The 19,101-nt window shown below is 39.8% G+C and overlaps 1 protein-coding gene and 1 non-coding gene across 4 annotated transcripts in view; one reads left to right on the top strand and one right to left on the bottom strand.

Moving 5' to 3' along the window:
• MAP3K13 (mitogen-activated protein kinase kinase kinase 13) overlaps positions 1-19,101 on the bottom strand; it is a 158,852-nt gene that overhangs the window by 69,407 nt on the left and 70,344 nt on the right. The window lies entirely within an intron of this gene.
• On the top strand, positions 14,842-14,914 carry TRNAS-GGA. The gene has a single exon. It is a non-coding gene; the product is annotated as a tRNA-Ser (tRNA).

Here is a 19,101-nt window from a genome sequence, read left to right as displayed (position 1 = left end):
TTTGCTTATTCTCCCTGACTTTCAATGGATAAACTGACCATTAGGTTTATCTATAATCAATAAATCAGTTATCTTAGTCAATAAAATCAGAGAAGACAGCATTTTTTTTAAATTGCATTCGTACAATACACATAGACTTAGCTGTCAATAGGAAAACTGAAACGACCATTTACTGTAGCTGTGAATTCTACTCAACAGGCTGACGTGTATGTTATGCTGAGCCTGTGCTTCGTGCATGGTTTTCATGGAGCTTCAGACAAGACCCTCCTGTGGCTCTGAACCTGAATTTGGTTCAGTACTGTCTGAGTGGGGTTAATCTGTTTAGACTTCACCAATTTTAGAACTGTAGCAGACCTAAAGTCAGATACTCTGAAATGATTTGAAATAAACTCTTTGGATTAGATTATTCCTATTTGCTTTAGCTAAATTGGAATTATTTCAGTCTACTAACAATTTCAAAAGCTCTGTATATGGAGCTGAAGTTTGGGACATGGTTTATCTTTTTCTACCTTTTTGCCTTTTTATCTTTGATTTGAGACCATATACCTTCATCTGGTACATATGAGAAGGAAGGTCTTTCTTTTTACATGCAGAACATCTATTTAGTACCTCAGGACATTCTGCCTCCTGAGCCACAGCTTAACAGCATTAGCGAAAGCAGTTCAGCCAGAGGGGAATTGAACGGCAGCTGAGTCAGTCTAATAATTTACACTGGGGAAAGCCCTTGGAATTCAGAGGCACATTGCCCAGCTGGAGAGACAAATCTAATCTCTGCTAATGATGTTCCTCCCTCTCTTTCTTATCAGGGCTGGGCTTTTTACACATGCGCACATAATTACATATGCACATTCGGAGTCTAGTGAAGCCAAACAACACAGCACCCAGGATTAAATTACACAGTAAGACTTCCAGGCATCATCTGGCCTCTACAACCTGTCTAATAAATGCTGTCCATGGTTCACACACTGTGGAGCTGTGAAAGAGTGTAAGAGTTCAAAAATATATACAGCTACATCTTAAAATTCAAAAGTGATAATATTATGGTGATATTATAAAAAGTGATAATATATTACAATATCATTTGAGATAATACAGTAAGCTTGACTTCTTAAATAGACTTAAATACATATTAGGAAACAGACATATGGATTTTGTTCTAAAAAGGACTATTTGACAAAATAGGCTACTGTCAAAATATTTTGTTAAAATAGGCTATTGACAAAAATGCACGCAGTACAATAGGTAAACAGGTGAAGGAAAAACAGTAATACAATGTCAAAAAGAAAACCCCACCAAGGTGAAAAACAGTAGGCAAAAATAATTTAACAACTGTAAAGATGGTTCACAAATTTGGACCAGAGCTTTCTGTGGATCAAAGTAAGGAGAGACACGATATTTATAAAAGAAAAACACACCAATTGTTTAAAATAAGCAGTTATTACTCTAAGACCTGTGGAAGTTTTTCTTCCACAGATTTGTACAAAACAATAAACAGTCTCAACATCTTCAAAATAACTACAGCAGCATTTCTTAGACAATTTTTAGAGCACCTCTCCATTCAAGGTAAGATTCCAAAGAATTCCAGAAAAGCAATACTTACAGTAAGAGATTCCAAGGAAACAGCTCAAATTTTGATTTAATGGAGAAGAGGATTGACTACAACTCCTTCAGGAAATCTTCCCCTGATCACTACTGATCATAAACTTTTCAAAACACTGAACAGCTAAGAATTACAGGTTCTATTTTTTGGCAAGAACCTGGAAGGAGAATATTCTGAGTTTTCACGTGAGGCGTAAACCCATAGGCTTTAAGAATCAACCAAGAAGGAGAAAATTCAGGAATCTGGTCAGAATTGTGCCTCAAAACCTCATTTCCACATGGAGGTGGGCCAAGAAAAATAAACCTGACCATGTGGTGATTTATTTTTTATTATAATGCACAATGTTCTTCCCATTCTGATGAACTTGTACTTTTTGCAATATTTTTAATAACTTTTTAATATAGAACCCTTAGCAAATAGTATCAATTATTTTCAATAAAGAGGGAAGCAATTTAATAGTTAATACCTCGTCTGCTTTACTGAAGTTAAGTGGGGAGTGGTGGGGTTGTGAGTCACCATCTGGGGCTATAAATTATAAGCCTGCTGCATGGTAATGGACAGAGGGCTGATCTGTGAAGCTCCCCTAGGAGAAGCTATCTATCAGCATGGCCATCCAGACGAGGGGCTGAGGGACAGGGCGGCTTCCAGCCCAGACAAGGGCTACAGCAGAAGGGTACAGCACAGTCAGATTTTCAAAGGCAACCCTTAGACACCCCCACCCTCAAACCAAATTTCCAAAATAAGAAAATTATAGAGAAATTTCTCACACTTTAAACACTGGCAATTAGAGGGGGAATTTAGGATTCAAGAAGCTCAGGGGGAAAATGTCCTCAAGTGAGAGGGAACAAACGAGATGTTCAGAGCTGCTTCATCTATTTTTAATGAACTTACAAATATGTCTCCAAAAGAAAGAGGTGACACTATTTACCACAGAATGAAAACTGAGATACTAACCCAGCAAGAAGCAGCTACGGGACTGTGCAAGCATGTGCCTGTATAGACTCGCACGGCCCCCAAGCCTGGCGCCCTGGTGGCTGAGGAGTCTCTTCTGCCTTGTACTGCAAACTAAGGGCTTAGCTGCTTTGGACGATTTCCTCCCAATCATTTCAAAGATGATATAAGCAGGTGAAAAGAAGATAGAAGACAGGAATGATCCTAGTAAGAAGGAAAACAGTGTAGAAAGTTATTTATAAAAATAATCAGAAAATTACAAGTCAAAAGAAAAATATACAGTTAGGATACTTTCTGAGGCCTTACATTAAGCCTTAAAGGGCTCTGAGCTCATTCTTACTGAATTCAAGTTACAAGTGCTAAAGCCACTGGGTTTTTTGGTAAGGTGCTTGAACGCTTAAAGCTTAGACCTGTCACATCTTCTAAGATATTCAAGGAATTTTATAGATATTCTTACATCAGTGCTCACTACACAGATCTGAGAAAGGCACTCATTAGATTTGCCACCAAAATCACAAAACTAAACCCCCAAACTCCCATATCTGTAAGGAAGAGGTCACTTAGATATTTTCTACTCAGCTCCTTCACTGAGTCAACAAATGCTTTAATCACTCCGGGTGCTGGGTCTGTGTTAAGCAGTAAGGACAATGCAAGATGAACTGGGGGCTTCCCTAGTGGTTCAGTGGTAAAGAATCTGCCTGCCAGTGTAGGAGACAAAGGTTCTATCCCTGGTCTGGGAAGATCCTACCAGCAACTGAGATCAAGCGCCACAACTGCTAAGCCAACGTGCCTAGAGCCCCATGCTCCACAACAAGAGAAGCCACTGCAATGAGAAGCCCATGCCTGGCAACTAGAGAGTAGGTCCCACAGAACCCTTCAACTAGAGAAAAAGCCTAAGCAGCAGCAAAGACCCAGTACAGCCAAAAATAAAAATAAAATAAGTAAATGGAAGAAAAAAAATTTTTTTAATAAAATGATGAACTACACACTAGATTCCTGCTCTGGAGGAACTTAACATTTTAACAGAGGAGAAACATAGGAATAAATGATTAATATGTAATATGAGAAGTTCTCTGAAGGAGATGGATACAAATTTCTGAAATACAAAGAACGGAAAACTGCTGTCCAGGAAGAATAAAGAAGAGGTGTGTGAGTCAGAGGAACAGGCATGCATACAGGTATGGAAGCACGAACGAAATCAGGCTATTATTTGGGGAGAGGGGGAAATGTCAGTCAGGTTGGTGGGAAGTGATGAGAGATGTAGAAGATAGGGCTGGAAAAAATAGATTAGAGAATTTGTTTTCCCACTATGGGCAAAGAAGAAGGAGAAGTGAAGGGAAGTGACATGATTAGATTTGAAAGATGATTCTGTTTAAGGGTGGAAGGACGGAGGATGGGATAAACCTGCTGTAGAGAAGATGGAAAGCATCTGAGAGATATTTAGAAGGCAGAATTGATAGGATATAGTGACTGCTGGATGTGATGGGGAAAGGGTTTTCCAGGGGGGCAGACTAGATTCTGTCACTGATCAGGTAGAAAAGTGCCAGTCAGGGACCTGCAGTGAGGAGGGAACGAGCTAGGGTTTATATTTTACAGACTCTACTGGGCAAGGCAGTTGGAAAAGAAATAAGGAAGTGGCTAAACTGAAACTGGGACAAAGGGCTACAAATATTGTTGGAGAGACAACTATGACAGAAAAGTTTCATATAATTATTATAGTCAGCTCAGGAGAGTTATAAAGTTCATGGACTCAACTTTATCCTTAGCCCTTTGACGAGTATTAGCTCTTTCTCCAGGGTTATTTCATCATTGTCTCTTTCATGTGCCTCTTCAATCTACAGCCTAGCTCCTTACCTTCCCCCACACCACACACCCATACACACATGAATAATCTCCTTCAGTCCGTCCCTCAACCTAAGCATGTTCCTTTCTTCAAAACCCTCTGTCTTCCATGAGCCACTTTTGAGACCTCCTCAAAAGATCAGTAGTGGCTAAAGGATGTAACAGTGAACACAGATAACAAGCTACTTGTTTTATTTACGGCTAAATCCACTTCCTCATTAGCTATTTATACATTTATTGTTTCATTCATTTATTTAAACTCTAAGTCATTTGAATAGAACACGACTTCTGAATTTTAATCATCATCAAAAATTAGGGTTGCCTAATGTGGGCAACACTGTTCCAAGGCCTCTTTAGAGAAGCTACTATTTTCATGAATATCACAGTATATTTTGCCTTGACCTGGAAAACATAGGCGCCCTGAGAAAATGATTCTGATTCCACATAATCTGGAAAAAACAGAGATGATGACTGCACAATATAAGGAAGTTACTACTGCAATTCCACAAAATTTCCTGAGGGCCAGGTGCATGCCGGGCGCTGTACTGTGCTTCTTAGAAGCCACATGTGGATATAAGGGCATCCTCTTTATCTGTTTACTTGCCTTACATATTTCATGGTAAGGTGGTCTCTTCTCAGAGCTCAAGTCAGATAGGGGAGATAGCCATAAACACATATGAAAGCAGGCCATGATGCACGCCTATAACAGAGGTATAAAGTACCGCAAGGTAATAAATTAATCTGCTTTTGAGGAACAAAAGTCTGGTCATCTATCTTTATAAGGATATGAGACCAAAGTTTGAAAACTGGAAAGATGTCTTCTCACTGATGTATCTGAAAAGCCTTCAAGAAATATTTTTGAATCCACACATGGAAAGATATTAAGACTAGCCCATGGGATCACAGGCCCAAGGCTGCTGCCAGGCCCTGTTTCTAAGGCTGCTGGTTATTTTTTGGAATAGATAGCATTGCTGGTCAAGGCTTTACATCACACCATTTCCAATGCTCCTTGTCTTCCAGTCTGTCCACCTTGTACTTTAAAATCCTCTCGGAATCTATCAGCTTCTCCCATCATAGCCTATCGGTGTTCAGTCCTCCTCTTCATTGCCACCCCCTTTTCCCACATAAGGCATACATTTTCACAGAACAAAAGACTGTAGAGTCCCTTTAAGTGCAGTCCTTCCAGAAGGCAGGGAGAGGCCAGGCAATCTTTCAAAGTCCCCTGGCATATGGGCAGGCTCTACTCCCATCTCATCCACATTGCCACTGACAGGCCTGGGCCCAAAGCCTGACAGGAATATAAAAAAGCCCCTGGCTCCAGTCCACTCCACAGCCCTCATGTCAGGCAGAAAAATGTGTTTTTGTATCTTTTTGGTCACATGACTTCTTAGATATAAGAACCAGACTGATGACTTCGTTTTCCCTCCTCTAAAAAGGAAAGAAAAAAAAAAAAAGTCCTATTTAAAGCAGGGAATTTCTCATGAAGCTTTAAGACAAGATTTAGATTTTCTCCACCAAAATCAAAATAAGTTTATCTATAGTAGAATATAAACATTTGCTATGCTAAAATATGCTGTGTCTAAAGCATTTATACACTGCATAATAGCATTTAATGCTATTCAGCACTTATGACTTCAGTAATTTTGCAGTTTAATGATTTGGAAAGAAGTTACCAGGAGTCAGGAGTCCCAGCTGTGTCTTAAATTAGTTGTTTGGCCGTGGGCAAGTCACCTAGCCTCTCTAGGCCTCAATTTCCTTATCTGCAAACTGAAGAAATTGGACTAGAATGGTCTCTAAGGTCCCTTTGAGCAACTGAAAAAGTATTCTGTGAATACAAAGACTCAGAACAATCCAACAATGGAAAAGCCTTATCTCAAAACTGATTCACTCTTCCCATCACTGGAAATGCTGAATGTGTCAGAGAAATTATAATATTCCTGCTTTGGTACAGGATTGAACCAAATGACCTCTCTTATGTCTTTCAATTAGAAGAGTCTGTCATTTTACAAATTAGTTCTAGAGACCAGAAGACAACCAGAGAATGAAATTAATTCAACAGGAAAGGAGGGGGAGGGGAACACCATCTTCTGGGTACAGTAAATGTTTGCTGTTATATTAACAGAGCAATGACAGGGATAGCAAGTCACCGTGCAGCTAATAGGTACTGTTTGTCTTGGGCCAGGTTGCTAGGTGGTGTAAATAACTCTGCAAACACAACATCTAGCAATGAAAAGGTCTAAATGCCTTCAGTCACTCCAAAGTGAGCATACAGGGTTTCGTCACATAAAATCTTCTCACTGCCAGTCAGAAAAACTAAGGGAGGAAGGGAGGAGGATCAGAAAGGGCTCTCTTGTTTGGGGGCAGATAGACACTTTGTACACTGGTGTGCTCCACTGGTCCACCTTCTGTTTGTTTTTTTTTTAACGTTTAAAAAAGTTAATTGATTAATTTGACTGCCTTGGGTCTTAGTTGCAGCGGGTGGAATCTTCGTTGGGTCATGTGGGGTCTCTAGTTATGACACGTGGGCTTAGCTGCTCCTCAGCATGTGGGATCTTAGTTCTCTGACCAGGGATTGAACCCATGTCCCTTGCATCGCAAGGCGGATCCTTAACCACTGGATCGCCAGGAAAATCCCTGACCCACGTTCTTAGGGATGAATAATAAGAGAGCGGCAAATAATAACAACTACCACTAAGTTATCTTACACTTATATGTTGAGGTGAGTTTCCAAGTAATTCCATCTACTTAAATCTCCTTTGAGCCTCATAATGGCCCTTTGAGGTGGGCAGAGCAGGTATTATTAACCCCTCTGAGGAAAAGTGAAGCTTACCGGAGTTTAGTAACATTCCTTTTCCTCAAAAATGAGAAAGTGATCAAATCCTTATTATATCATTTTCAACACTCTTTAATGCTTTTGTCATATGAGGTCTGCCAGCACCTGTCGATCTATTTGTGATTTCAGTATACTTGCATATACTCAGGAAATGGCAGAAGAAAATAGTGTTGTTATAGAATTTCAGGAAATGTCTTTTGAAAAGGAAACCAACAATAGTAATCCTGAATTATAATGATATTTAAAAAGCTGAATCAGAAATATATGTTGAGTTAGAAATGCTTGCTATATCCAAGAAATAATAAAGGGACCTGCCCCCAACCCACAAAAAACAAACAAACAAAAAAAAACCCTGTAACAAACCAGATCCAATTTAAGTTGGAATCTAGCAACATGATTCTGGAAACACGTAGTGGTCAAGTTTAGCAAACTGGGAAGAAAGAGAAAGATCAGTATACTGAGATGAAAAAGAGAAAAAGCAAAGAATCTGAAACAGGTGACAAGCATTATCAAGAAATTAAGATCTTTCGAAGATGGTACTGAGGAACCCATCTGCTGGGCAGCAAAGGAGATGTAGGGAACAGACACAGTAGGGGAAGGAGAGGGTGGGATGAATTGCCAGACTAGCACTGAAACACACACATTACTATACGTAAAATTAGATAGCCAGTGCAAATTTGCTGTATGATGCAGGGAGCTCAAATCAGGTGCTCTGTGACAACCTAGACGGGGGAGATGGGGTGGAAGGTGGGATAGAGGTTCAAGAGGGAGGGCACATATGCCTACCTATGACTGATTTATGTCGATGTATGGCAAAAACCAACACAACGTTGTAAAGCAATGATCCTCCAATTAAAAAATAAATACATTTACATAAAAAATGACACATAGATCTTTGTAAAGAAATTATACTGAAAAAACTAAATTTAATTTGATCAAGAATTAGCTCCTTGTTCAAATAAAGGCAGATTTTAGTATAGACTAAGCCTGCAAAAGCTTTAGAAGAAAAAAATGCCAGAACCTGTCAAGGGTACCTAGTATACTTTTTATTCACTTTATATCATTTAATCTTCAGGCCTTCTTAGAAGTCAATATTATCATCATTTTATAGATGAGAAAAATGAAGGTCAGAAAGGTTTAGTAACTTGCCCAAGGTTACATAGTAGATGGCCTGTTAGGTCCATCTGATTTCAAATTCAGTCTTTCCAGAAAGTTACTTCTCCTCAGAAAAAGTATATCTAAAATTTATAGTTATGCTTTATTCCTGGAAACATGAGAAATCAAAAAATAAAAAAATACCTTTTCATCTTTCCTAATAATTGGTAGGCTGAAAATTCCATGAGAAGTTATAATTTAAATCACTCATCCTAGTGGCATGAATTTTAGAAGAACTGGGCTTGAATCCTAGAATCCTTACCTAAGCAGTTACATGAACTGGGGTAAACCCTTGAGCTCTTTAGGCCACAATCCAATTTATTAATCTTTCATTCTATATATTCATGAAAAATATTTGCTGGCTGTTATGCTAGGTGGACTTCCCTGGTGGCTCAGACAGTAAAGAATCCTACAATGTGGGAGACCTGGATTCGAAGATTCCCTGGAGGAGGGCATGGCAACCCACTCCAGTATTCTTGCCTGGAGTATCCCCCATGGACAGAGAAGCCTGGCGGGCTACAGTCCATGAGGTTGCAAAGAGTCAGACATCACTGGGTGACTAAGCACAGGCTAGGCAGCCCAGAGATAGGAAGATACACGAGACATGGTTCTCTGTCTTCAGAGTTTATTTTCACTAAATCAAAATCACCACTAACATTTTTAATCTTCATCGTTCTTTCAGGTTTCTACTCAAAGTAAGCAGGTTCACAGGGACAAGTGCCCAGAGGGATGCGGGATAAATGAAGGGTTCCAACACTGACACTGGTAGATCACAGGATACCTTGGAATAATTCTTTAAACTCTGTAGTCAGCCAGCCCCGCCTCTCATCACATTCCTGTTCTCCTCTGTTACTGCCCAAGAGAAATCTCTCTGGCTTATAGTCTCAATCCTGTATTTTTCTTTGCATCCTCTTCCCTGACCCCATTTCCCACCATCCTCTCTTTCCGAAACTTTCGCACTGCAGCTTCCTGTTCCATCTTCAGCATTCAATGAATGATTATAGTTGACTCATCCCTCTGTTTTCCTCCCTGCTCATCCTCAGTATGTTCAACTAATCACCAAAATCCTGGGGATATTTTCTTGTCAGGAAAAGTTGTCAAAGACTTGGAAATGGGCAAAAAGACACCTGGGTATCCTTGCCTAGGGCACCATCCCCAGTTTATGTGAGATTTTCCTTGTTTTTGTAGATATTTGCAACAGTAAAAACTGTAGCACACATGCCTAGTAATGTAGCTGACTGTTCTCCATAGAAATGCAAGTGAATTGTATCTGGTGGAATGCAATTGATTATTAATGTCCTCTGCATATTGACTAGTTTTGCCCCTAACTGCACAGCCATTTCAGCACTTCACCACTCCTAATTGCCTACAGTAAGTGTGGTCTTTGAATTTTCTTCATAATGTCCTACTAGTTCCCTCATTAACTAATGAGTTAAATAATATCTTTGACATATATTCATTTCATAATGTATGAAATTAAATCCTTTTAAAAAGGACTTTAATATTCTGAATATCTCTGATTTTGTGCACTTTTCTCCATTGCAATAACTCTTTCCAGTACAGGTCATTATCATTTTTGCCTAGATTATTATAACAATCTTCTATAATTTACCCTTGTCTCTAGTCTCTCCATCCTATTCCATTCTCTCCATAGTCACAGTGCTTTTTCTAGCATGTAATTGTGGACTTATTACTCAACTTTTTAAAGTCTCTGGCTCCTAGGATAAACTTCAACCCTCCTGAAATGATTTGCTTTTCTACCCTCGTGTTTGGTCAAGCCCTACAACTGACCAGCCAGACTCAATTCAGTTCTCAGAATTCACTGCCTTCTCTCTCTTCTCTGGAATCTAGCACTTGCAGTCTGCTTTGCATGCAACACATTCTGTACACCTGCCTCTACTCTGCTGCTGCTGCTAAGTCGTTTTAGTCGTGTCCGACTCTGTGTGACCCCATAGACCGCAGCCCACCAGGCTCCTCTGTCCCTGGGATTCCCCAGGCAAGAATACTGGAGTGGATTGCCATTTCCTTCTCCAATGCATGAAAGTGAAAAGTGAAAGTGAAGTCGCTCAGTCAGGTCCGACTCTTAGCGACCCCATGGACTGTAGCCTACCAGGCTCCTCCGTCCATGGGGTTCTCCAGGCAAGAACACTGGAGTGGGGTGCCATTGCCTTCTCCATGCCTCCACTCAACTCTTGCTTGTTTTTTAGGGTTCATGTTATCACTTCCTCCCTGGATCCCTCAAGTCTGTCGATTCTCAACTTATGTCCTCCACAAGCAGCTGGTATCCCTTCACCTCTTTACCCTCCCCCTAATAGCACATGCCACTGTATTATAATTGCTTTTTATCTATCTCCTCTACTAGTCTGTAAATTCTGAGGGGGCAGGTGCCATGACTTGGTTGTTCACCACTATATTCCCAGGGCATGGCACAGCAACCAGCATACAGTACTCATTCAAGAACATATTCTGAAAGCTGAGTTCTCTATATGGTCCCAGGATAATAACAAACTTTTCTATGAAAGCCTTCTCAAGGACCATGACTCCCTGCCAGCCCTGAACCCCCAATGAAAAAACAATTTGTTATGCTTAAACAGAATGTCCTTCAGCTTATTAATATTTAGGCTTTTATTTTATAAAGCCTGAGTAAAATGTTTAACCCATCAGCTTTTAAAATGGTGAACAGTTCCATAAAATGGCCATTCCTAGAGGAGCTGGAAGAGGGTTTTACATCCTCTATGACAGAAAAAAGGGAATGGGGATAGAAAAAAGCATGAGAAAGAGAAAAGACTAGAATCTTGAGAAATGGCTACAGTATACAGGAGGGGTCCTAGCTATTGTCCAGCCATTCTTCTTTTTTTTTAAATCTCCTACTGAATTCTATAGAATAAATGTTGAAAACAGTAACTTTGTAATAAGGCATCAAAGCAGTATAACTTTACGGACTTAAGTCCTGTAGTATTTTACATTCTGTTTTTTCTTTAGCTGATATTTCTTTAGGTCCTGCATTTCATTTATTCTTAAAATCCTAAGTTTATTATTTCTCCTTAAAAAGAAAGAAATTTGAACATATGCTACAATATGGATAAACTTTGCAGACATTATGTTAAGTGAAAGAAGCCAGTCACAAGAAGACAAATATTGTATGATTTCATTTATATGAGGAAACTAGAGAAGGAAATGGCAACCCACTCCTGTGTTCTTGCCTGGAGAATCCAGGGATGGGGTCGCACAGAGTCGTACATGACTGAAGCGACTTAGCAGCAGCAGAGTAGTCAAACTCACAGAAGACAGAGAGTGGAATGGTGGTTGCCAGGGACTGGGAGAAAGGAGTGTGGAGTTATTCTTTAATGGGTACAGCAGTTCAGTTTGGGAACATGAAAAATTTCTGGAGACAGATGGCAATGATGGTGGCATAACAATATGAATATACTTAATGTCACTGAATTGCACATTTTAAAATGGTTAAAACTGTAAATTTATCTCAACAAAAAATAAAGAATGGGGGAAAAAATCCTGTCTTTAGTAACTGGCAGCCTCTCAGAACCCTGAATAGACTAGGGTGGGCAGGAGAGCACTGGTGATGCAGTTGTGAGAGAGGAAAAAGGTCTAAGTGTAAAGTGATTTAGAAGAAACTTATTAAAGCTGAAGGCTAAAAACCCTCTCAAAAATAAAATCCTACTCTGTATTTATTAATAATGAAGCATTCTCTTAAGATTGTCTATAAGAACCCCCAGTCTTCTATATCCTTCAGGAAAAATGTTGTCTTCTCTACGAAATCTTACTCAATTCCCAATTAGGGAAGCAGCATGGAGGCATAGAAAAGACTTTGGACACTGAAGCCAGACTATCTACAACTGAATACTGGCTCCACTTTGAGGAATTTAACATCTCTGTGCTTCAGTTTCATTTGGAAATTAAGGGCTGTAGTAAGAGCTGTTGTGAGGTTTAACAATGGATAGCACAGTGTCTGGAACAAGGGGAGCACAATAGTGATGTTCGCTATGGTTCTTGCTCCACCGTCACACTCACATCCTGTGTGCACTGGTGCTCACAGTGTGCTCTGGGGCCTCTGAGGATCCCCGAGACCTTAGAGGGTCTATGAAGTCAGAACTATTTTCGTAATAATGAGACATTATACTTTCCTTTTTCACTCGCACACTCTCACAAGTCCACTAATCCTTACAGTAGAATCTCCCAGTGGCTACCATATGCCCCTTGATGCTATGACAGACTGAAAGCAGGAGCCAGTTGAGAATCCAACTACCATCTACTAAGTCAGACATCAAAAGACTTACAGAAGTCTCTTCTCGTAATGCCATTTTCCTCACAAAAAATGTTGGAGGTATGGAAACTAGTTACTTTTCACAAAAAGATTCATGAATGTGTACTTGTTTTTAAAAATAAATTAGTATGACATTTTTTCCTATTTTAATTTCTATTATGGTAAAATTAGAAGATACTACTCATATAAACAAAAACTCTTTGGAAATCTCAATAATTCTTTTGGTCCTAAGACCAAAAGTTTGAGAACCACTGCTCTATTATAGGGTACATGTCAGTTTCTTTAAATGGACTGTGAATGGATAGGAATATAGTTTTTCATTTTTTTTCTTTTTCTCTTTTCTTTTAAAAAAAACTTTCCCCAGGTATTGACACTCAGTCTTTTTTTTTTTTTTTCTAATATGGCAGACCATCAGTGAAGGGAATAAAACTAACATATAGCAAATGCCATTATTCAGGGCTTAGTGTATCTTATGTGCTATGCTCAGCTTTTCATTTAATACTCATTAAGTTCTAGAATTACCCTTACTGCATACATGGGGGAAACTTAGAGACATTAAATAACTTACAGGCATAGGTAGCTAATAAGTGGAACTGCCAGGACTCAACTCTGACTTTAGAAGCCAAGCTCTTCACTTATGTCAAAAGGGTGGAAAAATGCAGAGAAATTAGAAAAGCTGTGGTCAGGCAAGACAAATTATTTACAAAGCATGGTTCCAGTAGTGTCTATCAAATAGCTAGTTAACTTTTGCAAGGGGTTTGTAATTCTGGATTTCTCTTGGATATTCACATTGTGATTTAGAGCAGTTTTATTTGGCTTAATAAAGATAGCATACTGTCTTCTACCAAACTTAATAAGATCTTTCCTAAGAAGGTCAACCCCACAGCCAGAATGTATTTGACCCTGGCTCTCAAGGAGGTGAATAGGTGGTGCCTCTCAATATTAATACCTCATGTCTCTGAAAAAACTAGTAAGACACAGATTTTAAAGTGTAACATTATAAACCTAACATAACAATATTACAAAAATTTGAGAAATAAACAGAAATCACTCTTTCACCCTAACTCAAAAGATTTTGGTGTACTTCCTTCAATTTTTCACTTGCAAAATTTTAAACATAACTCGAACTGCGCAATACCTGAGACTTTGTCTCCTGTTTTTCTCTTACTACTAGATCATATGTATTTTTCACATTGATTGAACAGATTTCATCACCACCATTTAAAAAAGGCAGCATAAATTCTAGCAATTGATTACTAAGTAGTTATTCTTATTATTTGAGAGAGTTATGTTTTTATAAAGTCATCATGAACAATGAATTAGTGAACACTGAGCCAATACTTCTAGGAGAAATGCAGGGTTAGGTTTCTGTGTGCCCCTGGACACAATATTTTCCTCAACTGACTGATACACAAACTTGTTTTATGTGTATCTCTGTTTAAAGACACTCTACTTAATATACACTGTCGATTCATCAACACTGAAGTCACAGCCAACAGCACAATAACTCTTGCCTAAACATAGCTGACTTTTGCAGCACATCACAGCCTTCATAGGGACTCCAGGTAGCACTTCGACACTATGCTGTGGGGCTCTTTTAAACAGTGAAAGCACCAACAAAATGCGTGTGGGGGTGGCTCAGCTGTGTCCAACTCTTTGCGACCCCATGGACTGTAGCCCGCCAGGCTCCTCTGTCCAGCGTATTCTTCAGGCAAGAATACTGGAGTGGGTTGCCATGCCCTCCTCCAGGGGATCTTCCTGACCCAGGGATCGAACCCATGTCACCTGCGTCTCCTGCACTGCAGGTGGATTGTTTACCTACTGAGCCATCTGGGAAGTCCAGTTCTTGGAGTAGCCCCCTGCCAATTCTTCAACACAAAGTATTGTCCCAGGGCCAGCAGCATCAGCATTGGTGGTGGCTGAGTCGCTAAGTCGTGTCCGACTCTTGCGACCCATGTACTATAGCCTGCCAGGCTCCTCTGTCTGTGGCACTTCCTAGGCAAGATTGCTGGAGTGGGTTGCCATTCCCTTCTCCAGGGGATCTTCCAAACTCAGGGATCAAACCCAGGTCTCCTGCATTGCAGGCAGATGGGAGCTAATTAGACATGCTGAAAAAAAGATCACCCAACTAAGTGAATCAGAATCTGATTTTTAACAAAGTCCTCAAGTGATTCTGCTTCCCTGGTGGCTCAGAGGTTAAAGCGTCTGCCTGGAATGCAGGAGACCTGGGTTCGATCCCTAGCTCAGGAAGATCTCCTGGAGAAGGAAATGGCAACCCACTCCAGTACTCTTGCCTGGAGAATCCCATGGAGGGAGGAGCCTGGTAGGCTTCAGTCCACGGAGTCACGAGGACTTCATGGAGTTGGACACGACTGAGCGACTTCACTTTCACTTTCAAGTGATTCCTATCCAGATTAAAATTCTGAGATGTTATCCTATAAATCAAGGATTCTCAAACTTTATTATGCAGTGGCATCAGCTAGGCAGCTTGTTAACACAGAGATGCCTGACCCCACCCCCTGCATTTCAGATTCGGAACACCTGGGGAGTGGCCTGAAACTGCGCATTTCTGACATGCTCCAGGTGATGCTGACGCTCCTGGTTCTAGGACCACACTCTGAGAACCACTGTATTAGCTAGCTCATGCGTAGATCTTTTGCAAGATTAATGTTTTTAAATTGCTAACGCATCTTAATTTTGTAGAAGAGAGGGAAAGTATAATCAATGTATAGCTCATAAATACTTCTCACTGTATAGAACCAGGTTTTGTGGTGGCAGGTAAGCCAGCTGGGATGGTTAGACCCAGTCATGGTTGGTGGCCAGAGGCTGATGTGGATGGATCAACCGAGAAACAGAAACAGAAGTTTTTTATCTTACTATTTAGGTAGCCCCTAGAAAAGAAACTACAATTTAAGTACCGGGGAAAAAAATTCTTATTGAATAGCTTTTTCTAAACTATATTTTATTAATTACATCTCAAATAAGAGAATTTGCTTGGTAAAAAGTATCAAACAAAATTAATTTTTTTAACTTCCAGTTTCCTGTGGTGAAAAATAAATATGTACAGCAATGAAAGAATAGATCCCAAAACCAAGCCCCAAAGCTTTAGTGTTTTAGTCTTAGGCAACTCTTTGGTTATAATGACTCAGGAATAAACTGGAGATTTCTTTTAGAAGAATACTTGAGACTACAGTTTCCTCACCCTGAATCTTCAAGTTCAGCCCACTCAATTCAAACATGAAACTATTTTCCAGTATAAAAACATTTTGGGGTACAAGCCATATACATTTCAGTTAAATCACAATACAATTACTGCTTCATATTGCTCATGAGCTTGGCGAGGCTATAAGACAGTACAGCCTCCTGGACAGGTACTTCCTAGGACGGCCTTCCTTCTCCTTAACCTGGTGGCCTTTGCCCTGCCTTAATAGTGAGGTTCTCTTGGTCATTCCTTTTTACTTTCCAGCCTTGGTCCAGGGTATTAGAACATGAGTGGCCAGCTGCTCTTTGTTTTTAAAGCCATTCCAAGGCCTTTTAAATAGTTAGAAGGAAAAAGACAATCTGTGGCAAAAATAGCTGACATTAACAAAAGCCAATATCAAAGATGTAAGATTCAGTTTAAAGAAATCCTTATCAGTGAAGATAAACTTTTGATCAAAGCAGAGCAGGTGAAGGGGAGTGGGTGCTGTTTCAATGTATTATGGCAGAAGCCCCGATTGGAGAAAAGATTATATAAAGGATTAAGAAAATATAAAGGATTATGTGATTGATTTTCTTTCTCCAAGAAATCTAATCTAGTCTCCAGGTCTCTGGTCTCCAGGAGAACACATAAGGATTAGATTAGGGCCTAGCTTTGATCATTAACACAAGCAGTATAAAGCAAATGTTCAGTTATTTTCGATTTGACAAACAGATGGAAGGGGTTCTGTTCAAAAATGGCCAGAAATAGGAGGGGGAGGATGAGGAGGAAAGAGGGAGAATTGGGAAAAGTAGTAAAATTTTTTTTCAGCCTGCCTCTTGAGCCCTAGCAGCTGCAATATCAGGTGGATATTTCCCAGGAGCCTTTATGCTCAGTGAAAATTTAAAATGAGTCCGTAATTTAGGTCTAGTATTTCCTGGAAATATCCAAAGGTATGTTGCATCTGCTTCTTCGCATGCATCTGTACTTGAATTTGTTAGGTGAGAGTAAATAGTTGGTAACTAATTACTAAAATGCTTAATCTCACTTTAATCAAAAGATTATTTTCTCTGGAAAAAGCAATCATGGTTTTGTGTTTTGGTGGGCTTGATCTCACTAATCTCAATTATCCACAATTTTCTACGCCAGCAGATAGCCTAATGTGTCCCATTAAATGCAGGAGGGACAGCTACTAGAAACTCAGGCACAGTGCCTCAGGGGTAATAAGAAGCCTCAGAGGGCTTATTTGGCAAATTGAGTCCTCTTTAGTAATAGCAACTGTGACAGCCCTCTTTAGGACTCTAAGAGTCTGTTCAGTCTGGTTCTCAGGTCCATTTCTTTTGGTTTATGGTGGAAACTGCTGGTTTGGCTGCCACCTGCCTAGGCAGGTGAGCCACAGCTCAGCCAGTCTCCCAGGGCTCTCTATCACCTTTCTCCCACCCTTTGTCTTCAGCTATTTCCTAAGCCATTCACTGGGTCTTCACTGCAGCACTCGGGCTCCTAGACGTTCATTGTGGCGTGTGAAATCTAGTTGTGGCATGTGGGATCTAGTTCCCTGACCAGGAGTCAAACCTAGGATGCCTACACTGAGACGTGGAGTCTTGGCCACTAGACCACCAGGGAAGTCCCAGCAATTCACTTAAAAATTTATTTCTTTATTTCTGGCCACGCTGGGCTGCTGCAGGGGCTGCTCTCTGGATGCGACAGCCTGGGGCGACTCCTTGCTGTGCTGTGTGTGGGCTCGTCACTGCGGTGGCTTCTCTTGTTGTGGAGCATGGTTTCTAGGGCACCTAGGCCTTCGGTAGTTGCAGCACGTGGGCTTAACAGTCACTGTTCCCGGGCTCTAGAGCACAGCCTCAGTAGTTGTGGCCCACAGGCTTGGTTGTATCACAGCATAAGGGATCTTTCTGGAGCATAGATTGAACCTGTCTCCTGCAATGGCAGGTAGATTTTTTATCACTGAGCCACCAGGGAAGCCTCCAGCCATTCACTTTTAATCAACTCATTTTTTTTTACTTCTTTGACCTTTTTTTTGTTGTTGTTTGTAATCCAGAATTTCACAAAACCGTCCTAGTACGGCTGAATTCAGCTATTACCCTTGCCCAGGAATTCACAATATACATTAGCACACAGAAGACAATTACTATCTGTCGGTGGAAAGTCCTATATTGTCTTTCCTTAAAATTTTAAATAACTAAAATTGCAGTTACTACACATTCTCTTAGTGTTTATGTGCAATACTAATTGCTTTTTGTAAGATGTTTTTAGTCACACTGCTACACATATGTGTTGTTACTAAATGGAACCTCTACATGAAATTATTACAGATGTTAAGACTAGACATTAGACCTCTCTGCTTGACTAGTACACAGATAAAAAGGATATAAGAAAAATTTTAGACTGGAGGAAATAAGCACAAGAGTTAAAAGGGGGTTTTTTGTTTTATAATTTAAAAAATTTATTTTTTCTTCAATAAAATCTGCAAACTCAGAACACTAACCCAGCAACAAAAATGTTATCTGGAGAATCTGAAAATAATTTTCAAAGGCTAGCAACTCTCATACAAAATAACAAAATCTTATTTTCTCAAAGCCTAGTTATACCATTTATGGATTTAGTGGGTCTTCATTTTCTTATTCACCGAGTCTCATCATCAACACTTCGGCCTGAATTAGAGAATCATAGTCAGTGAATTAGAGAATCATAGGCAGTAGAGAGAGATGGAGAGAAAGAACCAAACTGAGTTTGCTTCTTCAGAGCACTAATAAAAGTTAGATTAAGGAAAAGGCTACAAAACACAGCCAAACTGAGGTTATTAGATTATCTGTAGCCATATGCCCTATTAGCCCAGACCATCAAATCACTAGTCAAATGGAAACTCTCTCTTAACTATAAAGGACGATAGCAAAGACAAGTAACATGTAAACTGAGCCTATCTTAAGATGGCATAGTCAGAGCTCATTAGCACTCACTTTCTCTGTATGAGGAAATCTCCAGGCAAACCTGAAAGTGATTTCACCCAGATATCTTTACCTCAAACACTTCTGACACTTTGTTCTCCACTGTAGCAGCAGTCCATGGGAGTTAAACTTCCATAAAAGTATTATGAAAAATTGGAATAACGTAGATTTTAACAAGATTGTCTTACAAATTGTCACTTGCCAACTTGATGTAGGTAATAAACAAATTTTAAGAATCCTAACAATGTTAGAGTTAGAAGGGACATTTGGGATCACTAAGAACAATTTCTTCATCTCATA

Source organism: Oryx dammah, unplaced genomic scaffold, assembly GCF_014754425.2.
Source record: "Oryx dammah isolate SB20612 unplaced genomic scaffold, SCBI_Odam_1.1 HiC_scaffold_2, whole genome shotgun sequence".
In the NCBI taxonomy this organism is placed as follows: domain Eukaryota; kingdom Metazoa; phylum Chordata; class Mammalia; order Artiodactyla; family Bovidae; genus Oryx; species Oryx dammah.
This window is presented reverse-complemented; position numbering and strand designations above follow the sequence as displayed.